This window comes from Equus asinus, chromosome 20, assembly GCF_041296235.1.
Source record: "Equus asinus isolate D_3611 breed Donkey chromosome 20, EquAss-T2T_v2, whole genome shotgun sequence".
Classification (NCBI taxonomy): Eukaryota; Metazoa; Chordata; class Mammalia; order Perissodactyla; family Equidae; genus Equus; species Equus asinus.
The window spans coordinates 84,048,278-84,057,503 of NC_091809.1; the positions used below are offsets into that span (position 1 = coordinate 84,048,278).

General features: G+C 39.9%; 2 pseudogenes; both read left to right on the forward strand.

The window, feature by feature from the left end:
- The first annotated feature begins 5,924 nt into the window (after nucleotides 1-5,924).
- Nucleotides 5,925-8,144, forward strand: LOC139041240 (protein FAM91A1 pseudogene; annotated as a pseudogene).
- Nucleotides 8,145-8,300: 156 nt separating this feature from the next.
- On the forward strand, nucleotides 8,301-8,897 carry LOC123278897 (protein FAM91A1 pseudogene; annotated as a pseudogene).
- Nucleotides 8,898-9,226: the final 329 nt, after the last annotated feature.

Sequence of the window (9,226 nt, forward strand, 5' to 3'; positions counted from 1 at the left end):
AAATCCTAGATCTCTTCCCCCACTTCTTAAAGGCAGAGGTTGAACCAAATGGCCTAAGACTCTAAAGTTCTGTGATTCTAATGACTAAGAGACAGCTGTTCCAAGCCACGTGTTCCCTTCCTAGTCCCGACCCCAATTTCTGCCACCAGGAACCCCAGGATGCAAACTCACAAAGAGGTCAGATCACCAGTTGAAGCCCACACAAGGAAGCCGGCTGCTTAGTTCTGTGCACCCATGCCCCCACCGCACACCCACAGACACCTATCTCCATCATGTCATTCAACTGAAATCTGCTCTTTCTCAGACTCTTCTAGTGTATTAGACTAAAATGAGATAGTTTGGGCCCTGACTCAGTCATATTGATGACATAATGGATAAGTGACTTCACAGAAATCTTGTAAGTAAAGGTAATATTTTATAGGAATATTTTATTGAGGAGGAATGAACGTTTAGTAAGGAAATATAATTATATGTCTATAGATGAGTTAATTTGTGTCAGGACACTTTGAAAACTGCAGAGTGCTAAACAACAAAAATATGCATTGTACATACAGTATAAGCCACTTATTATAATAGGTGCTAAGGTGAACGAAGCCAGTCCTGCCTTTAAAGAATTCATTGATGTGGAGGGTAGTGGGGCAGGAAAGACAAACCATACAGAGTGATAAAAGCCACAACAGAGATATGCACAAGGCACTCAAGGGTGGGAACACAGATGAAGGACACCTGACCTGGTTTGGGGGCCAGGAAGCTTCTTGGAGGAAGACATCTAAAGGACAAGTAGGAGTTATTCAGGTAAAAGAGGGAGGTGAAAGTCATTCTAGGCAGAGGGAATGGCTTGTGCAAAGGCCTAGAAACAAGGCAAGAACAAGGGGCATTCAAGTTTGGCCAGCTGTCAATATGGCTAGGTTGCAGACCTAAAGGGAGGCAGTGAGAGAGATGGGATGAAAATGGGGGCCCTGAAAGGCTGTAATAGCAACTCATTATGGACTGAATGCTTGTGTCCCCTTAAAATTCATATGCTGAAGCACTAACCCTCAATGTGATGGTATTTGGAGCTTGGACCTTTGGGAGGTCATTAGGTTTAGTTGAGGTCATGAGGGTGGGGTCCCCATGATAGGATTAGTGTCCTTATAAGAAGAGGAAAAGAAACTAGAGTTCCACCCCCCGCCCCCACACACACACACATCGTCCTGCCATGTGCGGACACAGTGAGAAGTCTGTCTGCAAGTCAGGAAGAAGGCCCACACCAGGGAACCGAATCAACCGACACCTTGATCTTGGACTTCCCAGCCTCCAGAACAGTGAGAAACAAATTCCCGTTAGAGCCGCCCAGTCTATGGTACTTTGTTATGGCAGCCCAAGCTGACTAAGACACCACATTAAGGAGTATGGAGAATTCTGAGGGTAATGTGGAGCCGCCGAAGTGTTGGAAGTAGGGATGACTGACTACAGCGTAAAGAATGAATTAGTGGAGTGGACTCTGGTCGTAGGAAGATGAGGCTGTTGTCGCAACCCAGGCAAGAGTACCAGAAGTGGGAGCTGAGTGAATGGAATAGTAATAAAGTCAATAGACTTTGGAAAGATTCCATTTGGAAGTAGTAGTGAGAGAAGGGTAATGCTCACATGTTTTAAATAACATATAAATATCCTCAGTAATATTCCCAGCAAATCATTTTCTGGCCTCTAAACCAAACCACTTGGGTAGTAACAGACTCACCATCTCCAGCTCTGCCTAGGAGAGAGCTTTCTGATAATGATCAACGGCACAGATCTTGTAGCATTTATTGCTTTATCCAGTTCTGTTATTTCTTAGACATATGCATGGGGAACTTAGGAGCCCCTCTGACAGCTTCCCACAGCCTGGTCTAACTCTGTTTACCTGTCTGACAGCCCTACTAGCCTGTAAGTCCCTAGCAGGTATGCACAGGGCCATGTTTACAATTGTATCTCTCGCCCTTAGCAAAGTGCCTGAACATTGCAAAATGAATGAATGAATGAATGAATGGATTTTTTAGTCAATTTTTAAAATTGTAGTAAAATGCACATAACAAAATTTGCCATCTTAAGCCTTTTAACTGTGCAGTTCAGTGGTATTAAGTACATTCATATTGTTGTGCAGCCGTCCATCCCCAGAACTCTTGTCATCTTGCAAAACTGAACCTCTATACCCATTAAACAATAACTCCTCATTTCCCCTCCCCCACAGCCCCTGGTGACCACCATTACACCTGTCTCTATGAATTTACTACCCTAGGTACCTCACATAAGTGGAATCATGTAGTATTTATCTTTTTGTGACTGGCTTCTTTCACTTAGCATAACGTCCTCAAGGTTCATCTCTGCTGTAGCATGTGTCAGAATTTCCTTCCTTTTAAAGGCTGAAAAATATTCCATTATATGTATACACCATGTTTTGCTTATCCATTCATTCATCAATAGATGCTTAGGTTGCTCTGCCTTTTGGCTATTGCGAATAATGCTGCTGCAAACACGGGTGTACAAATGTCTCTTCAAGACCCTGCTTTCCATTCTTTCGGGTATATACCCAGAAGGGGAATTGCTGGATCACATGGTAGTTCTATTTTTCAATTTTTGAGGAACTGCCATTCTTCATTCCCACCAACAGTGCACAAGGGTTCCAATTTCTCCACAACCTCACCAACACTTATTTTCCATTTTTAAAAATAACCATCGTAATGAGTACGAAGTGCCATCTCATTGTGGTTTTGATTTGCATTTACATAATGATTAGTGATTTTGAGCATCTTTTCATGTGCTTATTGGCCATTTCTATATCTTCTTTGGAGAAATGTCTATTCAAGTCATTTGCCCATTTTTGAATTGGGTTGGGTTTTCTTCCCCCACATTCTTTTTTTTTTTTTTTTTTTTGAGGAAGTTTAGCCCTGAGCAAAATCTGCCGCCAATCCTCCTCTTTTTTGTTGTTGTTGTTGAGGAAGAGTGGCCCTTAGCTAACATCCATGCCCATCTTCCTCTACTTTATATGTGGGATGCCTGCCACAGCTTGGCTTGACAAGCAGTGCGTAGGTCCACAACCGAACCAGCAAACCCCAGGCCACTGAAGTGGAACTTGTGAACTTAACCTCTGTGCCACCAGGCCGGCCCCTGAATTGGTTTTTTTGTTGTTATTGAGTTTTAGGAGTTCTCTATATATTCTGGATATTAATTCCTTATCAGATACGTGATTTGCAAATATTTTACCCCATTCTGTAGGTTGCCCTTTTACTCTGTTGATTGTGTCCTTTGATGCGCAGAAGTTATTAATTTTCATGAACTCCAATTTGTCTATGTTTTCTTTTGTTGCCTGTGCCTTTGGTGTCACAGCCAAGAAATCAATGCCAAATCTCATATTGTGAAGCTTTTGCCCTGTGTTTTCTTCTAAGACTTTTATAGTTTTGTCTCTTATATTTAGGTCTTTGATCCATTTTGAGTTAGTTTTTGTATATATTATTAGGTAAGGGTGCAAGTTCATTGTAAAATGAATAAATTTTTAAAAGATAAAGAAAACCCCCTTCCTTGGGGCCGGCCCTGCGGCCCAGTGGTTAAGTTTGCATGCTCCACTTCCGGGGCCCGGGGTTTCGCCAGTTCGGATCCCAGGCGCAGACATGTCACCCCTTGTCAGGCCATGCTGAGGCAGCATCCCACATAGCACCAGAGGCACTCACAACTAGAATATACAACTATATACTGGAGGGCTTTGGGGAGAAGAAAAGAAGAAAGAAGAAGATTGGCAACAGTTGTTAGCTCAGGGGCCAATCTTTTTAAAAAAAAAAACCCTTCCTAAAATATAGCTTTGCTGTTGGGAGCCCAAAATACTGACATCTATTTTTGCAGGGGTGGAAATCTCTTGAGTATATGAATATACGTCTGAATTCACGTAAAGGGAATGAGTATGGACCTTATAACAAATACCAAAATAAGAATCCCAGCTCTGATACTTACCAGCTATGTGACAAAGGTCAAATTCTTGGTCTCCCTGAGCCTCAGTTTCTTTATCTATAAAATATGGGTAATAATTTGGCAGACAGCAGAAGTCCACAGCTTTGTCAGCTAAAAGTAGTGAAATTTGTAGAAAAGAAACTGGATTTCCCATGCACTGTTGGTGGCAATGTAAGATAGTACAGCCACGTCAGAAAAATTTGATTTCTTAAAATGTTAAATATACGTCTACCATCTGATCCAGCCATCCTACTCCTAGATATATACCTAAAAGAAATGAAAGTATATGTCCACAAAAAATCTTGTACATGAATTCCCGTAACAGCTTGATTCATAATTCAAAAAATGGAAATAATCCAAATGCCGATCAACTGGGGAGTAGACAGACAAAATGTTCTCTATCACTATGATGGAATACTGTTCAGCAATAAAAAAGGAGCAAACTACTGACACAAGCATTAACATGAATGAACCTCAAAAAACATTATGTTAAGTAAAAGAAGCCAGACACCAAAGACTACATTAATGTGAAAATTGTAGAAAATGCAAAACTGTAAAGACAAAAAGATCAGTGCTTATCTAGGGCTGGAGGTGAGAGAAGAAAATGACTGCAAACAAACACAATAGAACTTCTGCGGGTGGTGGAAGTATTTTAAAACTGGATTGTGGTAATTGTTGCACAATTATATAAATTTACTAAGAATTAAAATGCACACTTACCAATAGGTGAATTGTGTGGTATTTAAGTTGTACCTCAATAAGACTGTTGAAAGTGAAAAAGGGACTGTCCTAGTTCATAGCAGTACTATCGGAATAGACAAAAACTGGAAACAACTCAAACACCTATTGATAGTACAATGGATAAACTGGATATGTTCATACAATAGAATACTATAGAGCAATGAGAATTAAAGAACTACAACTTCATGTAACTTGGATGAATCTCACAAATACAATCTTGAGTGAAAGAAACAAAATAGTACTACTGTATAATTCCATTTATATAATGTTGAAGAACAGGTAAAACAAATGGTGTTAGAAATCAAAATAGTGGTTATTCTCTGAGTGGGAATATTGACTGGGAGGGAGCATGAAGGGTTGTTTCTGGGGTGTTAATAATGTTTCTTTTTTTTTAAATTTTCTAATTTTATTTCTTCAGCTTTATTGAAGTATAATTGACAAATAATGTTAATAATGTTTCCTGATGTGTGGTTATTACATGAGGATGTTCACTTTATGAAAGTTTATCAGGCTGTGCACTTAGGATTTATGCACTGCTCTATATGTATTTTATACTTCAATAAAAAGTTAGCTTTAAAAGTGCACTTATGGGCCAGCCCTGTGGCTAGTAGTTAAGTTGGGAGCGCTCTGCTTCAGTGGCCCAGGTTTGGTTCCTGGGCACGTACCTACACCACTCGTCAGCTGCCATGCTCTGGCGGTGACCCACCTACAAAATAGAGGAAGACTGGCACAGATGTTAACTCAGGCCAAATCTTACTCAGAAAAAAAAAAGTACACTTAACTTGAAGAAGAGATCACTGGCGATCTCCAAGTAGTATGTGTGCGTGTCTGTGCACCTGTGTGTGTGTGTGTGTGTGTGTGTATAGGGATGATGAGAGGACCTTGCCAGGCAGAGATCTGAGGAAGAGTGTTCCAGAAAAAGGGAGCAAGTAGTCCACAGGCCCTACAGGAATGAGCTTAGCATGTTCAAAGAACAAAAAGAAGGTTTGTGTGGCTGGTGTAAAGTGAATGAGGAGAGGAATGTGAGATCATTCGTTTATTCATTCATTAGATATGTAAGAGTTGTGCCAGAAGCTGAGAAGATAGTCAATTGTTTGGAAAGTTTGGCAGAAAAAGGAAGGAGAAAAAATAGCCTTTGTATAAGGTGTAGGAAAGTCTTGAGGGTTCCTTTGAATTTATACACACACACACACACACACAGTAAAAGGACAGAAATATTGAAGATGGGGGGAAAAGACTGCAGAAGCAAGGTCCTGGAGAAAACAGAAGAGTGTAGAATAATGAATACAGGTGGGAGGGATCGCTCTGGAAAGGATATGGGAAACCTAGAAATAAAATAGACGCATACAGGCAAAAATTTAGAAATGGAGAAAAGTAAAATGGAGGCATTCTCCAATCTTTTCATTGAAATTGGGAAATGGTCACATATGAGAGTAGGTTAGTGGGTCTGGAGAGTTATTTATAAGAAAGATGAATTTAAAAGCTCTTTTTTTCCTTAAAACATAATTTAATGAAGAAACTTGGATCCTCTGATGCACCCCTGACCCTGTTAGCTGTTCTCTGCCCTGCTGAGCTCTCCAGAGGGCAGCCCAGGCATTCTAAAGTATAAGGTGCCAGGCCTCTAGCAGGCTCCCCAGCACTGTCCCAGGGCCCTCGCACCATAGACATGCAGTTCCACATCAGGCACAGCCACCCACAGAGCAAGCTGCCCGCCAACACGGGTCTTGGAAATTCACAGAGAAAATATGCAAAGCAGGTTGTCCTCTACGTAGCTACAATCAGTTATGATACACAAAATATAACTTAAACATGTCAAGAAAGATGAACGCAAATACTTTGAGGAACTATTACAGCCAAGATTATTTCATGCTGTACCTTTACCATTTATTGGATATTACAGTAAGGGGCCTGAAGATAACACCATTTTCACCTTATGGAGATTATGGAGGACATTATGAACAATAAGAAAATTCATGCTTCATTGCCCAATTTTACTAGGGCTGACTGTCTAAGTTTTTTTTGGCATAAAAAGATACCAGTATGTTGATATTACAAATCAGTATAGATTATCAAATTTTTTCTTTTTGAAATTTGAGGAATGGTCACATCTTCTAACAATAAAACCAGTGGAAACGGCCATAGAGGCATGATGGGTGGTGTAGGCTGGTCAGATCACAAAAATGACATACAGATATACATTTTACCTGATAAATATACTATAGATAACATCACTGATTCAGGTCCTCAATTCCCTGGATCACCAGATGACAATGTGGTATGCAGTTTATATAACAAAGAATTTATTTATTTGACTGTATCAATATCTAATAACAATTTTATTCTCTGAAAGATTTTGTAATGAATTGAATGCAAGATGACTGGGTGATTCCTTTGAAATTCTATATTTCTTTCAATAGATGAGCACAACAATGTTGCAGAGCTTGCAAATATCCTTGAGATGGACTTTTTTCTGGTTAAGAATAATATCTTCGTGTATAACTGATTAGTCTTTGCCCATGAGGAGAGACACGTAATAAATGTGAATCCACTTCATTCATCATGGTGGAATGTTCCATCTGTAAACAGACTTAAAAATACTTTTGATCCACAAAAGATATTTCTATCACAGGATGGTGAGGAAAGTAGTTCCTGAACAAGAAGCTTTGTCAGCTCTGATACTCATACAAATAGTCAAGATCCAGCGGACACAGCCAGGATAAGCAGTTTGGATCCGTCTACAGGACACACAAAGCATATTGCTTTCCTATTTGACTCAATTCTTACATTTTTAATGATGGGAAATCTTTCATCGAACGTTGGCAAACTCTCACCTAAGTTTCTGGACAGCTTCCTTACAGGACTAGAAAAGGTTCAAAACACTGAAGAAGAAGTGAATACTGCAGAGATATTTTGATCAGGCACTTACTCTGAGAAACACAAAACTGTCTCTACATCATAATAATGATATAGTTGCACAACTGCCTAGCCAGAACAACCCAATTATGGTTTTCTTCTGAATCTCTTACACTGTGAGAGCCGCCTTTTTGTTGTTGTTGTTGGGAAAGATTTGCCCTGAGCTAACATCTGTGCCAATCTTCCTCTGTTTTGCCTGTGGGTCGCCACAACATGGCCACCAAGGAGTGGTGTAGGTCCACACCTGAGAACTGAACCCAGGCTGTCCAAGAGCATGCCCAACTTAACCACTAGGCCACAGGACCAGCCCTCATGTGAAAGCTTTCTTGATTTGGACCCTGCGACTTGCAGCAGAGTTCTAAACAAAAATTACACCTTGCTTGTTTCCGTGCCTCCTCTCACTAACGAATTCAGTCCATTGGCAATAGTACTCCTCAGAATATTAGGCCAGTTATCCAGAAGTCACTGCCCAGAAGTCAGATGCTCATTTCTTTTACTGTCCAAAGGTACAAGACTTTAAAAACCGTCAGATAAATTTCAGGGTTATTATTGAGCATTAGTAATGTTTTGAATTCATAATCCTGAAGTGATTCTTACTCCAGATTAGCTCATGATGTTGAATGATGGGATGAGAGAAACCTTTTCCATTTGGCAAAACAGAACAAGGGGAATTTGCTTGTGTCAATATGCGTGTTGACAAAACACTGCAAATATCAAGGAGCAAAGTGGGCTTGCAGAGATTTCTGTGGATATGTCCCCATGTCTACGCTTCTAGTCAACAAACAAACAGAAAATTTGGTGGTGCTTCTGATGAGAAAGAACCTGCTTTAACTTCCGGCTCAGAGCAAATGAAAGTATAGAATCATTTGAAATGGTCATTGAGGAAGTAACGGCGGATTCAACAACAAAACAGAACTCGTGTTGCCACAACAGAAGCCAACCAGTTTCCTCTTGAGCTGTGCTTTCAAATTCCACTGTTTAGCTCTGACTTAAATCAGAAAGTTTGTAGAAAAACTGCTACACACAACCTAATTGAAGAAAGCCTTCAAAACTGAGACATTTCAGTAGAAAACCCTCCAGACGTCCTTTGTTCACTCATTCTAGGAAGGTGCTTCAACGCTGAATATTCACCCTGAGGCCAGATTTTTCAAGTTTGCTTAACTATCTTGTACTGATATAGAAGTTCCATTTCTTGCAAAGAATGTAATAGAGATGGCATCTTATCAGAATGGAGTAGAGTGTCATCTTCCTCGCTTCTCGCTGCTAATCTTTATTTGCAATAACTTACTTGCATCATTTGTTATTCACCCTTGGTGTCTTTTTATCTTTCTTAAAATTAGCTTTATAGTGCCAGTCACTGAAAAGCATACTGCTGGTGCAGCATAATTTATACTTAAATGATGTTAAAACTGTGTTGTGTTGTAGTTTGGAAAACATTTAATATTGTCTGGAGTCTTGCTCATTATAGCATGCCCTAATGCAACAAGAAGCTGCTTTTTTTTTAATTGGCCCGCAGGTTGTTTCTTTCTTTCTTTTTTTTTAACAAAGAGCTTTTTAGCACTGTATTTTTGTCTTGAAGCAATCTGCACTTCATTTTATAAATCTAACGATA